We start from the raw sequence: 24,242 nt of genomic DNA on the forward strand, positions 1-24,242 counted from the left end.
TCACATGGAAGACTGTAAGCCAGCCCCTTCTCCCTTTCAGTCTGGAGTCAAACTTTCAGTCACTTGTACTTCTCCTGAAGTTGATGCTACCTTATACCGTCAACTTGTAGGAAAACTTTTGTATCTAACCCATACTCGTCCTGACCTTTCCTTTGCTGTTGGCCTTGTTGCTCGGTTCATGCAAAACCCCCGTGAAAGTCATTGGAAAGCAGCTAAAAGAATACTTTGTTATGTTCGAGGTACAGTTCAGTTTGGGATTCATTACAGTGCCGAAGCATCTCCTCTATTGGTTGGTTTCACTGATTCCGATTGGGTTGGTGACCCTGATGATCGGAAGTCTACTGCCGGTTATGTGTTCACTCTTGGTTCAGGACCTATTACATGGGCTTGTAAGAAACAAGCTGCCATTTCTCTTTCATCAGCAGAAGCAGAGTATCGTGGTGCTGTAGAAGCTAGTAAGGAAGCCTTGTGGCTTCGTCAGATCTTGTCAGAGTTTGGCTTTCAGCAGTAGCATCCGACTACACTTTGGTGTGATAATCAAAGTGCCATTCAGCTATGCAAAGATCCAGTCCAACATCAGCGCAGCAAAATAATTGAACTGCACATGCACTTCATCAGAAAGCTCATTCATGACCATGTTCTTGAAGTGCAATATTGTTCAACAGATGATCAAGTTGCAGACATCTTCACAAAGGCTCTCATAGAGGCGAAGTTCACTAAACTTCGATTTATGGTTGGAGTTCAGGAAGTTGTCACTAAGGGGGGATAGGCTCTAGTGCTTCCTTCCTTCTCCTATTGTGTCATATTTGTAAATCCTTCAATCCTATCCCAAGTTGTTCTTAAGGGGGGATGTTAGGATATTCCGACACATAGGAAATAGTTAAGTACAACTTGGTCTAGTGTAGAGTTAGGTATAGAGTTAGGTAAAGTGTGTTTCTTTACCGTTGTACATTTTGTAACTTACAATCCGACGGTCACGATATGTAGTGATCCGACGGTTCATTCTCTCCTCCGTATTACCGACACTTGATCCGTGGCTTGACACTCGATTGGTCCATGAATTCTATTTAAAGCGCATGGAGGGTCATTTGTAGGGTAATCCGTGCATGAGAGAAACATATGTAAATTTTCATTCTTTTATTAATAAATTGCCTAAAGTGGCCGCGTTGGCTCAGGCCGTGGACTGTTTCCCTCTTTGAGGGTTTTAACCATGTCAAAAATACTGGTGTATTGATCTGCGATTTGGTTGTGAGCGGTGTCCTTTGGTGTTCTGTCTGAGGAACTTACCCTGTAAATTCCTACACTATCACACCTTAAGAATCAAACAACACTCATAACTCATGATTTGGAGAAAGTGGTATTATTCATGTTGAATGAACATAAATCTAATGCTAATGAATAACTAATAATTGTTTTCTCTCCTTCCTCTCCATAACTCATGATTTGGAGGATTCTCTTCTTATTTATACATGAATTAGGGATATCTACTCAATAAATGTAGATCCCTTAAATATCTACTAGACCCATACTTGTCTCAACTTATCCCTAAATACTAGATACAAATCCCATGACACATCAAAATCTCCATGATCTTTCTCCTTGGAATATGGTCCACCTCTTGAGTTGAAATTCGAATTTGATCTTGGGAGGCCACATAAGGGTGCCTTGGAAACTTCCAAATGATCTACACATGTCATCAAACTCAAGCCACTTTTAGGTATAAGCAAATACATGTTATTTCTCTAACTTTTAATCATAAATTCACTCTAAATACATGAAATTAATAACTTTGGAAAATGAAAATATAAACTCATATGGTAATGGAAATATAGGGTTATGTAATGATAATATGATGAAATGAGGTGACAAAATGAGGATAAAGGTGAAAATGGAGTGGAAATTGATGTTAATTTGGCGGCCCAACACCCCACTCGAAGATAATCAATACTTCCCCTTTTTGATGTCCTTGTTTTTCTTTCAAGTATAGTGTCTTACAACCTTAAATTCTCAACATTAACAACAACATAAAATGGCATATATGCAAGAAAATCCAACCTGAAGGCATTATTACCAATCTTTTCCAAACTTTTGAATGGACCATATCTAATTGGTTTGAGCTTCTTACCTTCTCCTTGGATCCTATCTTTGTTAATGTGAAGCCAAACTTCATCACCTACTTGGGACTTGTGATCTTGATGACAGTTGTCGTGCCTTTCTTTGTACTTGCCTTGGATTTTCTCAAGTTGTTCTTGAACCTTTTGGTGCACTAATTGGATCTATTCAATGAACTTTCTTGCTTTATCTATGTCGCTATGACCTTCAATAGCAACATCTTTTTCAAAAATAAAATCCAAAGGAGATTTAGGCAAGTATCCCATGAATTCCTCAAATCGCAAAGTTTTAGTGGAAGAGTGCTTGGCTCAGTTGTAAGCATGTTGAATATAGTGCAACTGCCACAACTTAGGATGTTGCTGCAATACCCACGTAGAAGATGTATCATTGTTCTGTTCACTACCTCTGTTTGACCATTTGTTTGTGGATGAAAGGTCATACTCTTTTTTAGTTTGGTGTCCACGAATCTCCACAAGTCTGACCAAAAAATCCCCACAAAGCGAGAATCTTGATCACTAACAATGGATGTGGGCAATCCAAAATGCACCATACATTCTAAGAGAATAACTAAGCAGTTTGTTCAGTTGTAACTTGCTTTTTACATGGCATCAAAATACACATTTTGTTGAACCTAACCACAACTACATACAAATAATCATGACCTCCTTTGATAATGGAAGACCTCCTACAAAATCCATAGAAACACTCTCCCACGGTCGTGAAGGAACTAGAAGTGGTGTGTACAATCCTAACTTCCTATTACTAAGCTTACTGATTACACATAATGAACATCCCTTAATAAAATGAGACACACTTTCAAGCATACGAGGCCAACAACAATACCTCTATAGATGTGCCATTATTTTACTTACATAGAAATGAACAACAATAAGAGAAGTATGTGCCTCTCTTATGATGTTAACTCTTTCTTCCTGCGGAATACAAAGCTTGCCAAGATGGTACAACAAGTTATCATGTAAATGATAATCCAACTCCTCTACTTGGTTACCTTAACTCAAGCTTGCATAAACATCTTGAAAGTCATTATCTAATGCATATTGCTCAATATAAATTTCATGTAAAATAGAATTATGCTTGAGTAAAGTAGCTGCACAATCAATCGGCCTAGAAATAATATCATAAACTTTATTCTAGATACCTTTCGTATACTTGATTACCAAGTGGAATTGCTGAAGGAAAACCATCCATCGGAAGTGCCTTGATTGCTGCAACTTTGATTGAGATTGCAAGTATTGCAATGGTTGATGATCAGTGTGAATGACTGTTTCCTTACCCATCAAGTAGTGTTTCCATTTTTCACACTTTGCACCAATGCATACAATTCCTTGTCATATGTAGGATAGTTAATCACTGCACCATTAAAAGTTTCTCAATGAAAACAGATAGGCTTACCATGCTGCACGAGGACTGCACCCATAGCATAGTCACTAGCATATGTCTGAATCTCGAATGATTGTCTCAAGTCTAGAAGTGCAAGTACGAGAATTGTACTAATATTTTCCTTCAACGCATCAAAGGCCTTTTGTTGTTTGCCTCACCATTGAAAAACCTTTTTCACTCTAGTCAACGCATGCAAAGGAATTGCTATAAAAGAAAAATTAGCAATGAATTTCCTCTAGTCTTGGGCTGCTCCCAAAAAACTTCTTACCTCTGTAATGGTCTTCGGCCTTAGCTATTTCACAATGACATCAACCTTGGAGGGATCTATTTTTAACTCACCTCCTCCAATAATATGACCCAAGTAAACTCAATAAGTCTTTCCAAATTCGCACTTTGACATCTTCAGATACAACTGTTCTTTTTTCAAGACATCAAGTATTTTTCTTACATGCATGACATGTTCAACACGAGATTTACTGAAAATTAAGATGTCATCTAAGTATGCTATGACAAATTCATCAAGAAATGGCCTCAACACATCATTCATCACACGCGTGAATGTAGCAGGAGCATTACATACACCAAATGACATAACTAGCCATTCAAACAAACCCTGTTTTGTTTTGAATGTTGTCTTCCAATTGTCTCCTTTAGCTATTCTAATTTGATGGTAGCCACTTCTTAAGTCCAGCTTAGTAAAACATTTTGCATCTTTCAATTGATCCATTAAATCATCTATTCGAGGCAGTGGGTAATGGTTCTTTACTGTAATTTTGTTTAATGTGCGAAAGTCCACACACATGTGCCATGTTCCATCCTTCTTTGGCACCAAGACAATAGGTGAACCACAATGCGAGGAAGATGGTCTGATGATCCCTTTATTCAACAACTCTTGGATTTGCGTCTTAATTTATGCACTTTCCATCACTGACATCTTGTACATGCCAATGTTAGGAAGAGGACAGTCTTGCTGCAACTGTATCTCGTGTTGAATTCCTCTCTTGGGAGGTAATCCCTTTGGTTCCTGAAACATTTCATCATATTGGTTAACTACATCAACCAATTCAGATTTCAAATTCAAATCACAACCTTTAAATCTTCATTATCAACATCATTGTTGGGTTTTATCATGAGAAGCATGAAATTCTTGCTCGAATTCACCAATAATTTCATCTGCCTTGCATTAATAAGCGAAATATTTGTTTTCTTGTTGTGAGCTCTCACAATATATTATACTCCATTTTTGAATAAATGATATTTATTTTCATGTCTATGAAAGATAGTTTTTTTGTCATAAAGGTATGGGCTACCCAAAACCATGCCACAGATACCTAACAACACAACGTCAAGCTCCACTTTATCTATGAAATTTGCAGTGATAGCGAATCTCAGTTTACACTTTCTAGTAACTTGTAATTGCACATTGTCACATACCCATCCAAGTGGATACGGTTTATGATGTGGAAAAGTTTCCAGATTTAAACTCTTGAGAATGTTTTCAGAGATAAGATTGGCTTGAGAGCCGCTATCAAACAGTGTATCAATCTTGTTATGTTTTGGGATCACCCTTATGTGAAATAGTTCTATTCTTCTCTTTTCATTTGGAGTTTCATATTGTGAGTCTGAAGAACTAGTGCTGGCAATGGATTCTTTTCCTTTTAACCCCATGGTTGTGATTTTAGTTTCATCACCCGAATCGGATCCCAAATCCTATTGAGTGGTTGCAGTTGTCTTCTGTTTTCCCTTGTTGTTGTTTCTTTTTGGTTTCATTTTGGGATGAAGCTTCCAACAATGAGCTTCATTGTGACCCTCTCTGGAACAATGTTTGCATGTAACTTTCTCTCCTTCTTTTTTGATAGATGCATTTTTCTTTGCCTTCCCTTTGAAAGCCTTTTCTTTTCCCTTACTCTTAAATGGATTTTTACTACCTTCTTCTAGGGTGTTTTTCCCTCTTGCCTCAAGATGAGTGGCTTGCACACACACATCATCTAGATTATTGGGATTAAACATTAAGATAGTGTGCCTAAGTTAACTGTGTAAACCCCCTATGTACTTCAGTAAAGTGTCTTGTGACTGCAAATCTAAACTTAACATCAGAGACATTTTTTTGAATTCTTGGGTGTAATCTTGCACATTTTGACCTTTAAGTTGTCTAAAGTTCTACCAATTCATGATGGCTTTCTGCATATAAGCTAGAAGGTATAGTTGTCTTTTGATTGCAGAAATGAAATCATTCTAAGGAATAGAGATATTACCATGTTTTTTAATCTCCTCTTGGGTCTTTGATTCCCACCATACTAGTGTTGCACCCTCCATTCTCAATTCCCACCATACTAATGTTGCACCCTCCATTCTCAATTCCCACCATACTAGTGTTGCACCCTCCATTCTCAACAAAGCTAACTGAATCTTTATGTCATCCTCTTTAAGGTTTTGAATCCTGCATAGAATTCCAACTGACGAATCCAATTCAAGCTTCTCTGCATTCACTTCACCATTATACATGGGCAACTCGAATTTAAAATCAAGTTTTAAAAAAGGTGATTTACGTGTTCCTTTTGAAGAATGATGATGAGTATGATTAAGGGTTGTATTAGTGGAAGAGTGTGAAGATGCTTGTGAAGAACAAGATGAAGAAGATGATGGATAGGGTGGAGGTTTGTCTCCATTCCCGTTACCTCCTTTTCCATTACCCCCTCCTGAAGAACCTTCTCCGTTTGGAAGTTTGGAACTTTCTCCTTGCAACCTGCTATTCCTCTCTTCATAGAGGACCTTCACCATCTCTATCATATCAAATAAATCCTTTCTGAAGGTCTTCTCATCTTCTGTCATGTTTGTAGGTTATACTTCATGAGACATGATCTCTAGAGTCTCAATTGCAACTTGACGCTGAACTGGTGTTGGAGATTGTGGCAACCTTGCTCTTCTTCCCCTTCACCCAACTTCAGGGCTTCCAACCAGCTTTCCTTCACCTCTTTTGAGTTTTAACCTTGTAAGCATGACATAAACTTGAAAACAACTAAATCCTTCTTTCAAAAAGCAAAAGTTGGCTCTCACACCAAATTGATCTGGTTTAGAATATTAGTTTACAGTGAGATCTTCCTCGGATTATGAACAAAATGTTTTCATTGTGCTCAAGTATTCATCAATTTTTGCAAGTGAAATGAAGAGTTTTTATGTTAATTTTATCAACAATTTAACATAAACTAGAAACTAAACAACATCATAAAAATATACAGAACATCATCAAAAACACATTACAACAAGCACATGATAAAGGATTTCACCCCTCCTGGGCTACATCTCCTTGGTCCATCTGCCAATGGTTGGGCCTCTCTATTATGATCAAAAGTGTAAAAAAATGTGTTTACAATGCTCAAATGCTTCTGAAACCTGCCCCAATCAGTTTATAATACTAAAAAATGGTCATCTATCCTCTTTTTTCATCCAATTTGGTGGAAAATTGAAGAAGTTATGACTTTTCCTAGTTCTCCCACTATTCGTTCCACAAATTGCTCGACATCCGACAGGAACCCACAATTTCGCTCCAAAAATCTGCTAACAGAGCGAGAATTTTGCTGCATGGTGAGCCTTAATCCATCAGCACTGACTGTCTTATCGCATATCGCAATCGGAGGAGTCTTGTGGGCTTATGGTCTGTGAGCAAGGCGGGCGATTGTACGATTGCGATATCGGCGGACCCAACGGGACATTAAACTGCAACCTATAACTTATCGCATCCTGATCCTTTTGCTAATTGCAATCCTGAAGTACCAGAGGTCTTATGAATGCGGGACCTGCCTTGTTGCGATTTGCGATTGCGATATCGCATCGCAACCCGAACCTGTCGGGGTTGATTCTATAGTGTTGTGTGATGTGCGATCACATCGCAACCTTGATACCTGTTGGGGGTCGATTCTATAACACCTCCCCTTCACCGATCTGCGATTTTGTGAAATCTGGGAATCAATGGAGGCCTTCCACTTGGCGCCTCCCAATTCGTTGATGGAGCCTGTCACGTCATCTAATCCTGTCATGTGAGCAAGTCAAACCTGAACTTTTACTTGCTCTAACTTTTGCATACGAGCTCAGATTTGAGTGTCGTTTGCACCGTTGGAATCAGAATGAAGAGATCTTCGATCTGGAGCTAAGTTTAACAAAATTATGACACTTTGATTTTTGAGCATAATTTTGAGCACCTGATCAGTGTAGGGGTAGACTTTTTTTTTCATGAAAGTTCATAGGATGAATCATGTGATATACACATAACATATAAACGAAGCATATATATATATATATATATATATATATCACTACGGGCCTGAAAACTTAAGAGTTAAGAGAACAACTTTAAAATACTTTAAAGATTATGAGTTTTGGTAGATATCATAGAATTTAAAAATGTAACAAATGGAGACCAAGTGTCATTTGTTCCTTTTGAGAAAGGAGAGGGGTGTCATTTTCCTTAATCATATAGGACTATGAGATACAATAGACGAGAGCATTATGAGGTGTAGGGGTAGACTTTTATTTTAATTTAATGAAAGTTCATAGGACGAGTCATGCGATATACATATAAATGAAGTTGAGGATGGAAAGACACCCACAATGATTTGTGGAACTTTTGAATTATTGACATACGTCAACACTATGCACAGAAGAGGAGGAAAATATTACACATATTTTGAAACAGTGTACCTTATCTTTGGCAATTTGGCAGGAAACATATGCAAATCTATCACATATTGATGCAATTCCAGGATAATGGGTAGAAATGTTCGAAACTTGGAGAAATATTTATTCATGGCCTCGGAAAACCTCTTCCCTCCCAAGATATATTTGTTGGTCGATATGGATTTCCCGTAATCGAGAAATTTTCAAAGGAGAATAACCAAATCACATATCTATGGCTCGTAAGGCAACCAATCTATTATTTGAAGCAATCACAACCCACAATTATAAAGCTAAAGATCTTGATAGTCTCAATCCACTAGAAAAGGAATGGATAAAAGTTGGGACATCTCCATATCACGTTAGTAGCTTCAAACTTCGCCCCTCTAATGGCAAAAATTTATGTATCAGGTAGAACTCGTCAGACTTTCAGCAATGGAGAATGAGCAAGACCCAATTTTCTCTCTTTTTTTACAAAGCTTCAAAAGGCAATCCATGGGTGGCACGAGGGGCAAGGGTTATATTTTTCCCCAACAAAAAAATAGAGACTCAATTTTCGTGGGGCTTAGGGGTTACTACCAAAAACCAAGCCAGATATCTCACTCTTTGGCAAGGATTGAAAATGGAAACTGAAAAGAAAACCACAAAAGTATCATATTTGGAGATTCAATGATAGCCATTTCACAGGTGAGAAAAGCACATGGGACAACAAATTTAGATCTCCCTCCTATCATTCAAAGGATTGTTTTGATTTCCTAGAAATTTAAGCAAATTGAATTCTTTCATGTTCTAAGACAATTGAATTCAAAGGTTGAATCATTGGCCAACCAAGGCAATACTATGGAACAAGGGACATCATTCCAAGGAATGATTTCTGATTAGTGGGACATCATTCCAAGGAATGATTTTTTATTATAGTGTGGCTTCGGAGGCTTTGGAATTCAATGCACCAAGGTGGCAGCACAGAGGGGGAATTGGGTTTAAATTGAGCAGCATGGATTTTGCTCGACCCTATTCTGAGAAACACAACTATAGTAGTGCACTAAGGTGGTTTTTATCTCTTATTAACATTTGTGCGATGCTATTTTTGTACATGTTTCTCATAGGCAGTCCTTGGTTGCAAAAACTACGCCGAAAAACCAACTCGGCCAGTCTTTAGGTTCAAGTTGGCCCTTGAACTAGAGGGGGCTCCATAAAATGTTACGAGGCCTTATTTAATGTTGTTCACTATCACTGGACAACAACCTATGAAGCACAATGGTCAGATTTATAATTTAATTTGGGTGGTTGTTGGTGGTTACCAATCTTTGTTCATGAATAAATCCCTCTCTTGCAAAATCCTTGGTCAAAGTGTCAGCATCCAATTTGACAGAATAACATGATTTATAAAGAATTTGAATGTAGAATATGAGGGAATTCTTGATAATTAAGCAATCATATTTAATATTTAATCAACCAAGCAAATTTGGATGCGTGTAGAAGATTTCTACAGCCAAACAAGACACATTCAAGAGATGACAAGAGGCAACAATTAAAAGATGTAAAGGAGTTATCTCAGACAGAATGTCTAATAAAATAGTCTCTTTAAATCATTATAACTTTGCGGGGGATTTCAGAGAGATTGATACTCAATCTATTCTTACCCGGAATCTCCTATGTTACTTTGAACATGTGCAGAAATAAGGTATGAAAACACTAGAAAAACATATAGGAAACACGAGTTTTGCCATGAACTGGAGTTGGACATATTCAATTAAGAATTCTGTAATCACAGTTTAACAAAGTTGAAAGGTTTTGGCATCAAAATCCAACCCTTTGTTTATTATAAATGAAACAATATATAGAATAAATCTCTCATCAATTGTTACAATAATTATGGAATAAAATCCTAAATAATAACTAAAAATAAAATAATATCTCTAATTTATCTGCTGGAAACATTGAACTGTTTGCAAGTATCGTGCATTGAAATCTGGAATTGGTTCACTGATTGTTGGAAATCTGCAAAATGATCCTCAATTTGTCGATCTTTTGTTGCTAGGTGTCTTTTGAATGTTGATATCTTCATGCCCTTGAAATCTAGGGCTACTGATTTTCTGTCATTTGTCTTTCAACTGATAAATTTATGACTTAAAATTTGGGGTTTGTGAAGTTGTCCCTAAAGATCTGTCAATTGCTTGAATTGACTAATGATTTTATGTCACTTTTTGACAATGCTTCACCAATGTCATAAAATATTTTGGAAGGAAATATTTTATAAATGTTTTTTAAATATTCTGTAAATGAATTTAATATTTCTCTATTTTCATGAATTTCCTAAGTGAAATTCTCAAAATATATCCTCAAATAATTGTGTCCCGTAAATCCATCCACTATTTGAAATTATGTCTTGTTTTGAAATATTTTAAATCCATGCCTTGCTTTTCCTTATCATGGATTTTCAAAACCATGTGTTGTTTTTCCTTCCCATGGATTTTCAAAACCATGAGTTGTTTTTCCGCAGAAATCATAAATAAATTCAAGTTTTTGTCCTAAGGAACGATAGCTTTAATAAAAGAACTGAAATAAATTTATCAGAAAAATGCTAAATCTTCAAAGTTAATCAATTCACACTTGCTATGGAAAGCAATTGTTACACAAAAATATCGTCACCATGATTATTTGCAGTCTGTATGGGTCTATCATCACTTGTACTGTCCTCCTAAGCAAGTCTCAGACCTCAGCTCTTCAAGTCAAGCTTTGAAAATGAGAGAAAGACATTGAAAATCAATAAAACTCTCGTTCCGCACTTTCTCTCACTGTTACCTGCGGTCCCGCACCCTCTGTTTACAAAAGCTGCGGACCTGCCCGCTCTGTCCCTAAAGGTGTGGGTGCGGACCCCTGTGAAAGTAAAAAATGCGCAAGTTTATTCTAAAAAACTCACTTTGGGTTAATTCTAGATGATTCTAGAAGGAATTTTGATGTGGATTTTCCGCTCTTAGGTGGTTCATGCATCCCAAAAGAGAAGGAACTAATCCCTTGATGAGAGGAGCTATCCCTTTGAAGGAGGGCTTTATCCCTTTGAAGGAGGACCTAGTAACTTCCCTCCATTGCACTATAAATTCAGGCATTGGGCTGGTTGCTGGGGAGGTTAGAAGCTGAACTTTTTTTAGGGTAAATGCTGGTGAAATTAATACTTCCTAGTTGAGCTTGAGAGGAGAGATCACATACCTTTTTGACTTCATTGGGAAGAGAGTGAAACTTGTCAAAGTAGAGGAGACTTCTTGCTGGACCCTGGGAGGAGCTTGTACATCGTCAAGGCATAGGTTGTAAGGTTCTTCTTCTTTTGAATTAATACAATCAAACTCATTTTTCTCAACAAGTATCTCATGTTATTTGTTTCATTAACTCCTTGACTTTCATGTTAAATATGTTTTATGATATTGGCTTTTCAGGTGCTATTTAATTTGTTTGCTTGTCTGTGTTTGCAGATTCGTGACAAAGGAGCTCATTTGGATCGAAGGAGCGAAGGCTTCCACAAACTCGTGTTGGACCTAAGGTAGGCCCTAAAACACTTGTTTGCCTTTGTTTATAAAAGCGTATTTAGAGAAAGATAGTGTCTGGTTGGTTTGCTTGTCATTAGGTCTTCTTTAGATTCTAGGAAGGTCTATCTTGTCTGCAAGATCGACTTATTCCGTGTGACAAAATGGCGACTCCGCTGGGGACTTGATTTTTTCCTTGTTTTTACTTTGACCTGAGAAACTGTGTTTTTTGTTTATGTTTTTGGCTTGTTGTGTGTAAAATTGGGTAGAGATTGTAGATCCAGGGTTGTTTTTCGTTTTTCATAGCTTTGGGAGAGGACTGCACCCTAGCCTTTTGACACAATACATACCTATCCGCACCTTTGCTTTTAGCACAGAGTGGGACCACACCTGTGTTAACTGTGGGCCTGCAGACCCTATCAAAATTTTGAAAAACCTAAGATTTCCTCTGTTAGTTAGCTTAGTTTTTGTTTAGAAGTTATTATCCACTGCCCAGACCTGCATATAACCTGTCAGAAGCTTTCCTTAGGTTGATTTCATTAGTGTTAGGGTTTTAGGTGAAATTCCTAGGAGTTTTTCTTGTTGGGCTTGTTTTTCATTTTGGTCTTCTAGTGGCTCTGAGCTTAGAAGCTGTAGGGACCTCAGATCACCTTGGTGTCTACTAGCCTTCTTATGAGTCTAACCATTTATGAAATCTCCCCTTGTTGAGGAATCCGCTTTGTGTTTTCTCTTTACAAAACTTCGAAAAGCTTGTGTTTAAAAGTTTGGATTTTCATTTTTAAAAAGAAAACAAAATTGGTTGTTCTTGACTGATTTGTGATTCTGCATAAATTGGTCCTTAGCTTACATCTAGCTAAGTAAAACATCCTTAAAAAAGACATCTTGTAATCTTTGACTTCAAATAGGTTTTTATAATTTATAGATCTCAAATTTAGTCATTTCCATAGTTTTGAGTGTTTTATAAAAAATAAAAAATCTCTTTTGGAGAAAAGTTTGTTTTTTGTAGTGGTTGAGTGCTTTGAAAAGAAAAAGGAAATTTTTGTGAAATAACTAGTTATCTCGTTTTGAGTGCATTGGAAAGGACAAAAGCTCTTCTTTTAATTTGTTTGTTAAGAAAGATTTGTGTTTACAAAGTGTTTGCATTCTCAAACTCTTTCTTAGTTAGAAGTTCATCGAAGAGAAAAGGTTGTTTAAATCATCTTAGGTGCATTTTTAGTGATTTTGAGTCCAGTCTTCATGCCACGAGTTTCATCTCCGCACCTTTTGACTTAAACAAAAACCAATAAAAAACGCTTAAAGTAAAATTTATCTAGCAACATTTTTATTTCTAGGGCTCTGATACACCAACTTAGCTTAGGCTAGTGTCTTGGAGTAGGAGAGTAATTAACTCTCCAAGATAGTAAAAACAAGCAAGTAGCTGTATCTTGTGGTAGGGAAGAAATCCAATTGTTGCATTTATGCTCTGGGAAAGCTCCTCTTAAAGGAGAAGCATGAGATCGTGTCCGAATCAGTGTGGGAATCAATCCTTCCTCATTGGGAACGACGCCAGATATTCACGTATTAAAAACGGTAAACCTTGGATTAACCATTGTCAAGGAGCCTGAGGTCACTTGTTGGTAAACCTTGGATTATGTCAAGGAGCCTTCAAGGGGATTGAGCTTGCTACTCTGCCCTTGCGTGCGTATTGGATCATAGACTATTCCCCCAGGTATATTTGTTTCAATTGGTAACCTTAGTGGCCATATTCTTTAGGATTCTTCCTAAGGTGAAAGTGGTGGGAATATCCCACTGTACCTGGAGCAGACGTCGGCTAGACTCACTTGGATTTTCTGGGGGGTTCTCTTCACTCGAGACAGTTAAGTGGAGGAACTTGTGCCAGTCTATTCATTAAGTAGGTTTCCGGGGTAACTGTTCCAACCGCCATTTCTGTATTGAACTCTACGACGTTGGATTTCATCACCAACTAGTGTTTTCAGTACGGAAAGTTACTGTTTGTGTGTGTTTGATCTCCTAGATTCTTTAGGCGTGTGATTCAAATTTGTTTGGTTCTTTAGAGGCTTTAGGTGGTTTTCATTGAGATTTTACTTTGTTTGTGTGTGAAGTAGTTAAAAAAAAAAAAAAAAAAAAAAAAAAAAAATTGTAACAACATATATTATAAAAATTTTTAATACAATATACCAAGATTAATATTCTTAACATTAATTATAATCATTATAATATCATTAATACTAATCATGTTCTCTAATTATTATAATTCTAATTATTATTACTAATTATTATATTAATAATAATAATTAATGGCAATAAATAATAATAATTTCAATTAATATTAATAATAAATAATAATAAATATTAATGATCAATCATTTATTATAAATACTAAATATTAACTCAATTTTCTAGGATTAATATTTTCAATATAATATCATTTTTATTATCATTAATTATTATAATTCTAATTATTAATTAGTATATTAATAATTATTATTATTAATAAAATTAATATTAATAATAACCAAAAAAAAATTTAAATTAATTAATTAATTAATTAAATTAATCAGACACAGCCGACTTCTCATCAAAAATTATTTTTCAAAAATTGAGAGCCGACATTTATCTTTTTTCTCTCCTCATTACTATTTAATCCCTCAAACAAGCTCTTCTTCTATCAAGAATTCAAGTTGTCCTGATGATGGATCCCGGTTGGGATTTGAAACGTTGGCAGAAAATGGTTCTTACTGTGGATTCTCCGGTGACTAAGTCAAAAATAGTTAAAAGTTTTTAACCGTGGCTGAATTACCGAGGAAGTCCCGTAGACTTCGGGGCCAACCTCCTGAGTTTTCACCGAGCCAGCTTGAAGGCTTGAAAGTCCTCGTAACTCCTAGAGACAGTAGAGTTGGGTCACCTGAAGAAGGAGAGTCTTCTTTGGTGGTACATCCTGATTTTCAAGTTTTACTAGCAGATTATAATCCGCAGTCAGTGTCTGTTTCCGAAGTTACTGGTAGCTTTTCATCTACTAGTGATATAGGTGAGGAACCTGAAATATTCGAACTTGAAAGTGAATTTTCTGCTACTCCGACATCGGGGTTTGCTTCTCCAGCTTCTAGTGGTCCTGGTTCACCTAGGGTAGAAAGAGTAATCACCCAAGATCTTCCTTCTGGACTTATAGCTATTGAAGAACTTGCTACTCCGGAAGAAGAAGTAGGCATCCCTATCCCTGAAAATCAACCTGTTATTGAGCTAAGGGAGCGTGAATCAATTTTTTACAGTCCACCTAGGAGTAGTACTTGGTATCTTTCTTTGACTAATTTCTTAGAAAACCCAGGGTTAAGTTTTTCACCACCTCGTGTTCCTTATCACCCAACACCTAGAGGTTATTATCCTCCGTTAAATATGTCAAGACAGTCGTCCATGTTTACTCAATCGCCCGAATCCTTTTTGTACGGCGGTCCTTTTGTTCCCTCTGGGTATCAGTTACTTTCTGGTACTTTTTCGGGGGCATCTCCTCAACCCATTGAGAAAGGGTTATTAACTGGAAGCAATGATACTAAGCTGTTGAGCATAGAAGATATTCTCATGATGTCAGGTTCTATTCCCAGTCCTCAACCTCAAGGTGGCCAGTTACCGCCTGGGGGGCAGCCTCAATTATCGCCTGGGGGGCAACCTCAAGGTACCCAATTTTCGTCTGGGGGGCAACCTCAAGGACAGTACATACCTATGGGATAGTAAGTTCCTCAAGGTAAACCCCAGACTCAATATGTACCCCAAGGTCAACCCCAGTATCAATTTATACCTCAAGATCAACCCTAGTATCAGTATGTGCCTCAAGGGTATCAACCCCAAGGTCAGTACTCGAACCAAGGTTTCCAACCACCCTCCGGTCAATCATATGTTCAAGGAACGGGAAACATACCTTTGAATTATCAATCCTACCCTCAACCCGGTTATGGTCCTCAATATTCTCAACCTGTTATGGGTCCGTACCCCGGAATGAATATAGTGTGGGATCCATCGCAAACTCAACAGGTGTTGCAGCCAAATGTATAGTTGTCATCTCAAACTGGACAACCCTTAGTTTCTGGTACACCCCAGCAACCAGTCCAGTCTAACATTCAAACTTTTGTACCTTCGGTAGTTTCTCAGCCTGGGCCTAGTACGCCTCGTACTCTGCCTCAAACGACTGCTACAACTATCGCAACATCTGTTCAATCTACCCCACCTACTTCTGGAGTATCGACAGTTCCGGTTTCTACTATCCCTGTATCTACTCCTCAGACATCTTTACCACCGTCTGGATCCACGATTCAAACTTCGGTTCAGATGCCTGTAAGACAACCTGGTTCAAGTACGGTTGTCACAAGTCAACCACAATTTACTTATCAACCGTACCAGGGACGGTACCAATTCAGTCCTGCTGTGCAGCAGCCAGTCTATCAGTATCAACCGTACCCTGGGTACACTTATCAACAACCTCAGCAACCCCAGTACGGTCCGGTTAATCCTGGTTTTTCGGGAGGATACAATATCCCAAATGCAATTCCTATTCCTAGTTATCCTGGATATCCTCCTCCTAGGGCTGGTCTCATGACCCAGAGTTTTAGGGACCCTAATCGCCAGTTACCCGTTTATCGCAACTTTGGACTTGCCTGACTTGTCGTGCCTAACGAATGATCCCATTAATTATCTTCCGTTTTGGCCGCCCATGCCGAATAAGTTGCCTAGTGACATTCCTAAGTTCGAAGGTAAATCGGGAGAGGACCTGTCGAACCATGTGATGACTTACCACCTTTGGTGTGTGTCTAACTCCATTTCAGATGATTCAATCCGTCTAAGACTTTTCCAGCGCACTCTAATTGGTCTTGCGGCCAAGTGGTACATTGAGTTACCGCGAGGCACTTTTTATAATTTTAGTCAGTTAGCTACCTCGTTTTTAACTCATTTTCAGTTGCCAGTCTGATATGGAAATGGCACGGAATTGTTAACTTCGTTAAAATAATCGATGTCCACTTACATTTCAGATCATATTCATGAGTGGAGACGTCGACAGCATTTAGTGAAGGTTTTTATTCCGGATCAGATCTTGGCTGAGTGGTTTGTAAAATCTTTGTTGCCAAAGATCACTGAAGATGTAGCTAAAGCCGGAGTTGTTACTGAGGAGCAAGTAATTTCTCAAGCACAGTACCTTGACTTGGTCTATACTCAGTCAGGTACGCTACACGAGAAAATCCTCGATCTTCCCAAGCAAAGTCAAATCGTTGCAGCTCCTTCGGGATCTCATGCCGCCAATGGTATGATTGGTGCGGTTAACACTAAAAGTAAGAAGAAGTCTTCCAAGAATTCTTCTCCTATCATAACCTTGCCTGATTCCCCGACAGGAGATTCTTCTGCAGAGATTTCCGCCGATATTCACGTTGTAGAGTCATCTACAGCCAAATCAAAATCCGGTGGGAAGAAGAAAGGAAAGAAGAAGAATAAAACAGACAAAAATTCAAAGGAGAAACCTGAAAAATCGGAATCCAATGATGAAAAACACAAACCTCGTTATCCTTGTCTCATTTGTGACGATGAACATTTTACAAGAGATTGCCCTCATCGTGCAGAGGTTGCAAAGATTGTCAAAGGTTCCAAAATGCCTGCTGTTTTGAAGGATCCTTTTCCAGCTCAAGACAGTAAGATGATAGGTTCTTCCTCGAGTGCCAATGAAGAACCCATACTGATGATGTCCCATGTTAGGATTGCAACTCGATCGCAAGATTAGTGGAGTCGCCATTTTGTCACACGGAATAAGTCGATCTTGCGGACAAGATAGACCTTCCTAGAATCTAAAGAAGACATAATGACAAGCAAACCAACTAGACACTATCTTTCTCTAAATACGCTTTTATAAACAAAGGCAAACAAGTGTTTTAGGGCCTACCTTAGGTCCAACGCGAGTTTGTGGAAGCCTTCGCTCCTTCGATCCAAATGATCTCCTTTGTCGCGAATCTGCAAACACAAACAAGCAAACAAATTAAATAGCACTTGAAAAGCCAATATCATAAAACATATTTATCATGAAAGTCAAGGAGTTCATGAAACAAATAACATGAGATACTTGTTGAGAAAAATGAGTTTGATTGTATTAATTCAAAAGAAGAAGAACTTTACAACCTGTGCCTTGACGCTGTACAAGCTCCTCCCAAGGTCCAGCAAGAAGTCTCCTCTACTTTGACAAGTTTCACTCTCTTCCCAATGAAGCCAAAAAGGTATGTGATCTCTCCTCTCAAGCTCAACTAGGAAGTATTAATTTCACCAGCATTTACCCTAAAAAATGTTCAGATTCTAACCTCCCCAGCAACCAGCCCAATGCCTGAATTTATAGTGCAATGGAGGGAAGTTACTAGGTCCTCTTTCAAAGGGATAGCTCCTCTCATCAAGGGATTAGCTCCTTCTCTTTTGGGATACATGAACCACCTAAGAGCGGCAAATCCACGTCAAAATTCCTTCTAGAATCATCTAGAATTAACCCAAAGTGAGTTTTTTAGAATAAACTTGCGCCTTTTTGACTTTCACAGGGGTCCGCACCCACACCTTTAGGGACAGAGCGGGTAGGTCCGCAGCTTTTGTAAACAGAAGGTTCGAGACCACAGGTAACAGTGAGAGAAAGTGCGGAACGAGAGTTTTATTGATTTTCAATGTCTTTCTCTCATTTTCAAAGCTTGACTTGAAGAGCTGAGGTCTGAGACTTGCTTAGGAGGATAGTACAAGTGATGATAGACCCATACTGACTGCAAATAATCATGGTGACGATATTTTTGTGTAACAAATTGCCCCCTAAAGTGTGAAGTCTGTAGTAGATGAGGATTTCATTTATCATTTAGGAAGAGTGAAGTACTTTATCATTTCGAGGATCATCTTGTGGAGAGCCCGGTTGGAACCTGTAAAAACATTTAATGCAAGATATATATATGAGATCATATCATCGCTGAGGTAGGCATTTCCATGCTCAGATAAAAAATGACTTAGAAAACTAACTACTGCTCTGATACAGGAATGATCTTGTAAAACATCACAAGTATAGACTCATGTGGACACATTATGGACGCAGCCATCTGTTTATGAATAGTCCATTATATAATGAATACAAAATTCCTCGCAGCCTGGATTGTGGAAACTAGATCTAGGTTCTTCATTTCTGCTTCTCGACATAGTACGATTCTATCCATGCGAATAAATGTGTTGAAGTCGAACATGGTAGAAACCACTTGATTACCATTCAATGATGTAAATCATTAACAAGTGTGAGAGAAACCACCAGTGATGTCAATGGCTCTCAAAGTACCCAATACAATCCATGAGATGTGAATAAATGTGTTGATGTCGAACATGTCACAGAATCCTTTGATCGAAGGTCAATGATGCAACCTGTCATCAAAGGCGAGAAACCTGCCATTGAGGCATGCAGATCCAAGGTACTGACGATTTCTAGATCATCTTCCTAGATAATGAGCTGAAGTCGATAGAAAGCGATCCGTCGCAGGCAAGCCCACAACACGAAATCATAGATCAAGTTGAAGAAATTTAGTTGCAAGGACTGACTCAGGGATGGTCAAGATGGATGACAGATATTTTGCAGATGAATGGCTTATTGGCAATGACCCCTTGAACACATAACGACATGACAGATGGCTCGGTGACAATTGACCCAAAGTTAATACCCAGAAACCGGCTGAAGACTTTCAATGTGGTTTGATCAACTGTTAGGCAAAGGATTTCCCAACCCAGGTGAATAAAAGTGTCATGTTCAAGAGTGGTTACAAAGTATGAAAAACAGGCTCATTTTTCTCTCTTTTCCCCCACCATTTCTGGCAAGTACCTCTTTATTTTTGACAAGCTTGAGGAGGATAACATTTGCTTGATTATAAGCTCATCCTTCGGATGAGTCCAACTTAGTTTAAATTCGAACCCTAAGAAAGAGTGGTTCGTTCCTATTTGTAATTGAGCAGGTCCTTTACTGTGAAATTTTAACGAGTCCGGTATAGGAGAAACTCGGCGTTTTTCAATTTTAGAGAGTCTGAAAAAACTTAAGAAAACTCCAGGGTTGACCTTTTTCGTAAATTTGTGTCTCCCAAGCCCTAAAAAGTATAAAATAATACTTGAGAGAACCGCTTGATTTTTTACGACCAAGGAGTACTTTTTGTAATTAGTGCCCTTGATCCGAAAAAGTAAAAAAGCGATCAACGACACGTCGTTTTATAACCAATATCGAATTTGAAACGACAAAAATCTGGCAATCTTTTCATGTTTTTACGGTCAGAAAAGAGTTGTAAGTGGACCGTCTTTTAATTCCGTTTTAACGAGTCTAAAAGAAAAACTCGGCGATCTTTTCATGTTTTAGGAGTCAGAAAAGAGCTTAAAGATGACTCTAAATGTTTTTTCGTCGAAAATGATAGATTTTGCCTGAATAATCCGTTATCCTGAACAAAAACGCAAAAATTACTCATACCTGTTTGAAATGGATAAAAATGTTGCACAAATACCTTTCCAAAGTGAAACATAAACAAATTTGCAATTTATTTACTCAAAAAACTTATAAAAAGGGTCTTCGTCAATTCATTTTTACCGTTTGAGTTTTGGGTGAGAAAATAGTGCTTTTGTTTAGAAAACTTCCCATGAAGATTGTGGAAAATCCAACCGTCGGAATCGAACGCCGTCTTCTCCAGGTAATCCACATCATCCTACTCTTCATTTTTAACTGTTTCATTTCTTGTTTTAGGCTTTCATTTCATTTTTTGGAGGGTTTTTAGGCTTAAAACCTGCGCGCGGGGGTCGCTGGTGTACCACTGCAGGCCTGCGGACCCCGACTTTTTCTCCATTGGGAAAAGGTCAGGGGTCCGCACCTTCCATGTAGACAAGGTGCGGTCCCATGCACTGTGTCTAACCCGGAGGGTGCGGTCCCCGCCGCAAGGGTTTTTAACCCAAAATTTCTCAAAATTGGCCCAAACAAAATAATTTCTAGCATCCTAATTTATCTTTTTACTTGATGCAGAGAGTACATCATGCTAGATTGGCATGAAAGAGAGCATGAGGACGTGGATGTTGCCGCATGGAATCATCAACCTTCGCTTGATGCTTTGAAGGTGTGCGGCCTGTACAAATTCTGGGCCATTCCTGGCATGAGGGCTCAGGTGGATTTCTTACAGTGGCTGGTTGACAGATGGAGCATACAGGACCAGTGCTTCTTCATTGGTGGCCACTAGCTCGAAATCGAGCCGGCGGACATATATTTCTTGATTGGTTTGCCTAAGAGAGGCGAAGACTTGACTCTATTCGGCGCTAGGCCAGGTGGCCAGTCTGTCGATAGCCTCCGGCTAGAGTTCTGCAACAGCCAGGCTAGAGACAAAGGGATAGACATAAAAACCATATCCCGTCCTGAACTCATGGTGATCACGTTTACTGTCACTAGACTTTGCGGGAGTGCCGCATTACATATTGCCACCAGATCCCAGATGCGTATGGCAGTTGATTGCTTTCGAGGCACCATCTTCAACTGGTGCGATGCTGTGTTGGCCAATGTGAAAGGCCAACTGACCAGGGCCAAGAACGGACAATTAAAGACCTTTGGTTATGGGGCTTTGGTTGTGAGTTTTGGTCTGGAGAGGGTTCATATGTTGATCCCACAACACCTTACTGTTGGAGCTAGGCTTCCTCGAGAGCCCAAACTGATGCGATGGGTCGCAGTTATGGCTCGTCATTCGAACGAGAGCACAGAGGTTGCTTGATTCAAACCTGAGTATTTCCAATGGTTGGAAAACCAGGTCTTTTCTATTCAGGACTTCCCTTACGCTGGGGTAGATTTTCGTGGCGACCCAGACATGGCTCTTCCACCAGGAGAGTAGTGGGATGACTCAGGTAAAATCATTTTCAACATTTTCCTTATTTTAATTTTTATTGTTATTTTTCCATCGTCCCAAAACTGATAGCAAAAGTTTCAAATGCAGATGTGGGTCCACAGCGACCAGCCGCTCTCCGGCCTTACGAGAGGAAACAACCAGTTGCAGCCGCGCCAGCCCCACAGGACGAATCAGCAGAGGTTTTGGCCGAGTTGGAGGGTCATCTCGAGCGCTTGACAGGAGATATTCCGGAGACCACTATAGATGACATTCCTCGTCGACTTCAGCGCTATGTGATTGGGGTCCCAGGACCTTTTAGGAGGTTCCTTTGCAAGGTGGCCCGTGCAGTGGTTTCTTATCGAGATCATCACCAGTGATAGGATGATCGCCTATTGCGGGCACATATGACATTTTTGATTTTTGTACTTATCATTTTTGCCGATCATAAGGTGTTTTTCAACCTATGATCGAGGACGATGTATTTTTTGACACACTCCTATATATATATATATATATATATATATATATATATCACTATTATCGGCTTATCTTGTAAATCATGTTATGGAATGGTTTTAAATTTACATGTATGATCATTGCAAATGTCTACTTAACATTCGAGAAGCAATTGCATCTGCTAATGTATTTAAAGATCTTGGAATATGCTGATATTCAATATAATCAAATTCACGTTCCAAGAGACGCACTCTCAAAAATAATCTTAATAACACTGGATTTCTAATGGCATACACTCTATTAAGCTGTAATACAACGAGTTCAGAATCTAACCTCACTATCAAACTCCGAATCCCATATGAAATAGATTCAGATAATAACTCAATCACTGCACTATACTCGGCAATGTTGTTCGTTGTTTGACCGAGGCTTACCCCATGCATAGATACTAACTCGTCAGAGGGCGAATAAATAACCCAAGCTGCAGAAGAAATGTTCCGTGTATTACGATAAGCACCATCAGCGAAACCAATGTATGTTTGGAGAGGCATCGACATCTGCAATATCAAAAGTAAAACCAAGATAAGCAGGAATAATGACGAAAAACACTCTCTAAGCTAAGCACACTGTTTAAACTAAAACACACCAGCTAGAAAGAAAAGCTATCCTAACTAAAAAATCTCCATACCCATTTTTTAAGCATAATACCTCTTCAAGTAAAGACCATTTCTGGGTTTACCTAAAGAGTCCCTGTCAAAGTCTACCAATTCATAGGCCCCTTTTGCTAGCTTTCGCTTGACAACATAGGGACCATGCCACATAGGAATGAATTTTCCAGCGCCTAATTTATCATTAGCTTGATCGTAAACTAAGACTAGATCTCCTTCCGAAAAATTTCGAGGGGTCACATTTCGATCATACTGAGCTTTCATACGTTTTGCGTGAGTCTCGATCGCCAATGCAGCATCACGTCGATTCTCATCTAATTGAGCCAAGTATAACAAACGCTTTTCCTCTTCGGAAGTGGCTGGAAGTAACTCGATGGCCATTTGCAGTGACGGGATTTTGCATTCAATGGGTAACACAGCTTCTAGACCATAAACTAGTTGAAAAGGAGTGAACCCTGTTGATGTTTTTACTGAAGTTCGATACGCCCAAAGTGCTGAAAATAGCATGTTATGCCAATTCGACTGATGAATCCCAATGATTCGTCAGATCATGATGACTAAAACTTTGTTGATGGATTCAACCAGACCATTAGCTTGTGGATAATAAGGGGTTGAATTATCGTGACGCAAACCAAGCTGGCCTGTAAGTTCCGTCATCATAACGTTTCGAAAATGATGCCCATGATCAGTGATTATCACTTGTGGGACACCAAACCTAGCAATTATATGATTGAACACGAAAATTGCGGCTGTCTTGCCGTCTGCCTCAAATGTAGGCATCGCCTCGGCCCACTTGGTAAAATAATCTACCGCAAGGATGATATATGCATGCCCCCCGGCCGAGTGAGGGTTACATGTAATAAAATCGATACCCCATTTGGCAAAAGGGCCAATGGCAATTATAGGGTGGAGAGGAGCAGGTGGAGCGCCCATCTTTCGATAAAAAATTTGGCAGTTGTGGCATTTTCGGACCGCAGTAATACAATCTTTAAACAAAGACGCCCAGAAGTAGTCAGCGCGCAATATCTTTTGGGTTGTGGCATACCCAGACATATGACTGCCACACGCTCCAAAATGACAGTCATTTAGAACCCTTTCAGCCTCTTCGTGAGTTAAGCAACGTCGAAAAACAGAGTCCGCCCCACGGCGATAAAGAGTATCTCCAATAATCCTGAATTGTTGGGACTGGAATCGTATTTTCCGACGTTCTGACCTTGAAATTTCCGACCGAAAGGATTGGGTCTGGAGATAAACGATGATATCCCGATACCATGGATCTAAAGTGCTTATTAGAAACAAGGATTCATCCGCAATGGGCTCCTCCGCCACAGTTTCCGTGTCAGCACGCGGGAAATCACACATTAATTCTGCAAAAACTAAAGATTTCTTAGACTTAGATTTCTCAAATTCCAAGTCGAACTCCTGCAGGATGACAATCCATTTAGAGTACTTGCCCCCTAGCAATTGCTTGGTCAAAATGTAGATCATAGGGTTGCAATCTGAAATCACTGTAGTTTTACGTAGTAAAATGTAGTGACGAA

At 38.8% G+C, this 24,242-nt stretch overlaps 1 pseudogene; it reads right to left on the bottom strand.

Annotated features, from left to right (window-relative positions):
- The window catches only part of LOC149156952 (large ribosomal subunit protein uL10-like), a 124,543-nt pseudogene that overhangs the window by 42,249 nt on the left and 58,052 nt on the right, over positions 1–24,242 (bottom strand).

The sequence above is a fragment of the Pinus tabuliformis genome, chromosome 9 (assembly GCF_031772625.1).
Source record: "Pinus tabuliformis cultivar Carrire ecotype Pingquan chromosome 9, CPIR1, whole genome shotgun sequence".
In the NCBI taxonomy this organism is placed as follows: Eukaryota; Viridiplantae; Streptophyta; class Pinopsida; order Pinales; family Pinaceae; genus Pinus; species Pinus tabuliformis.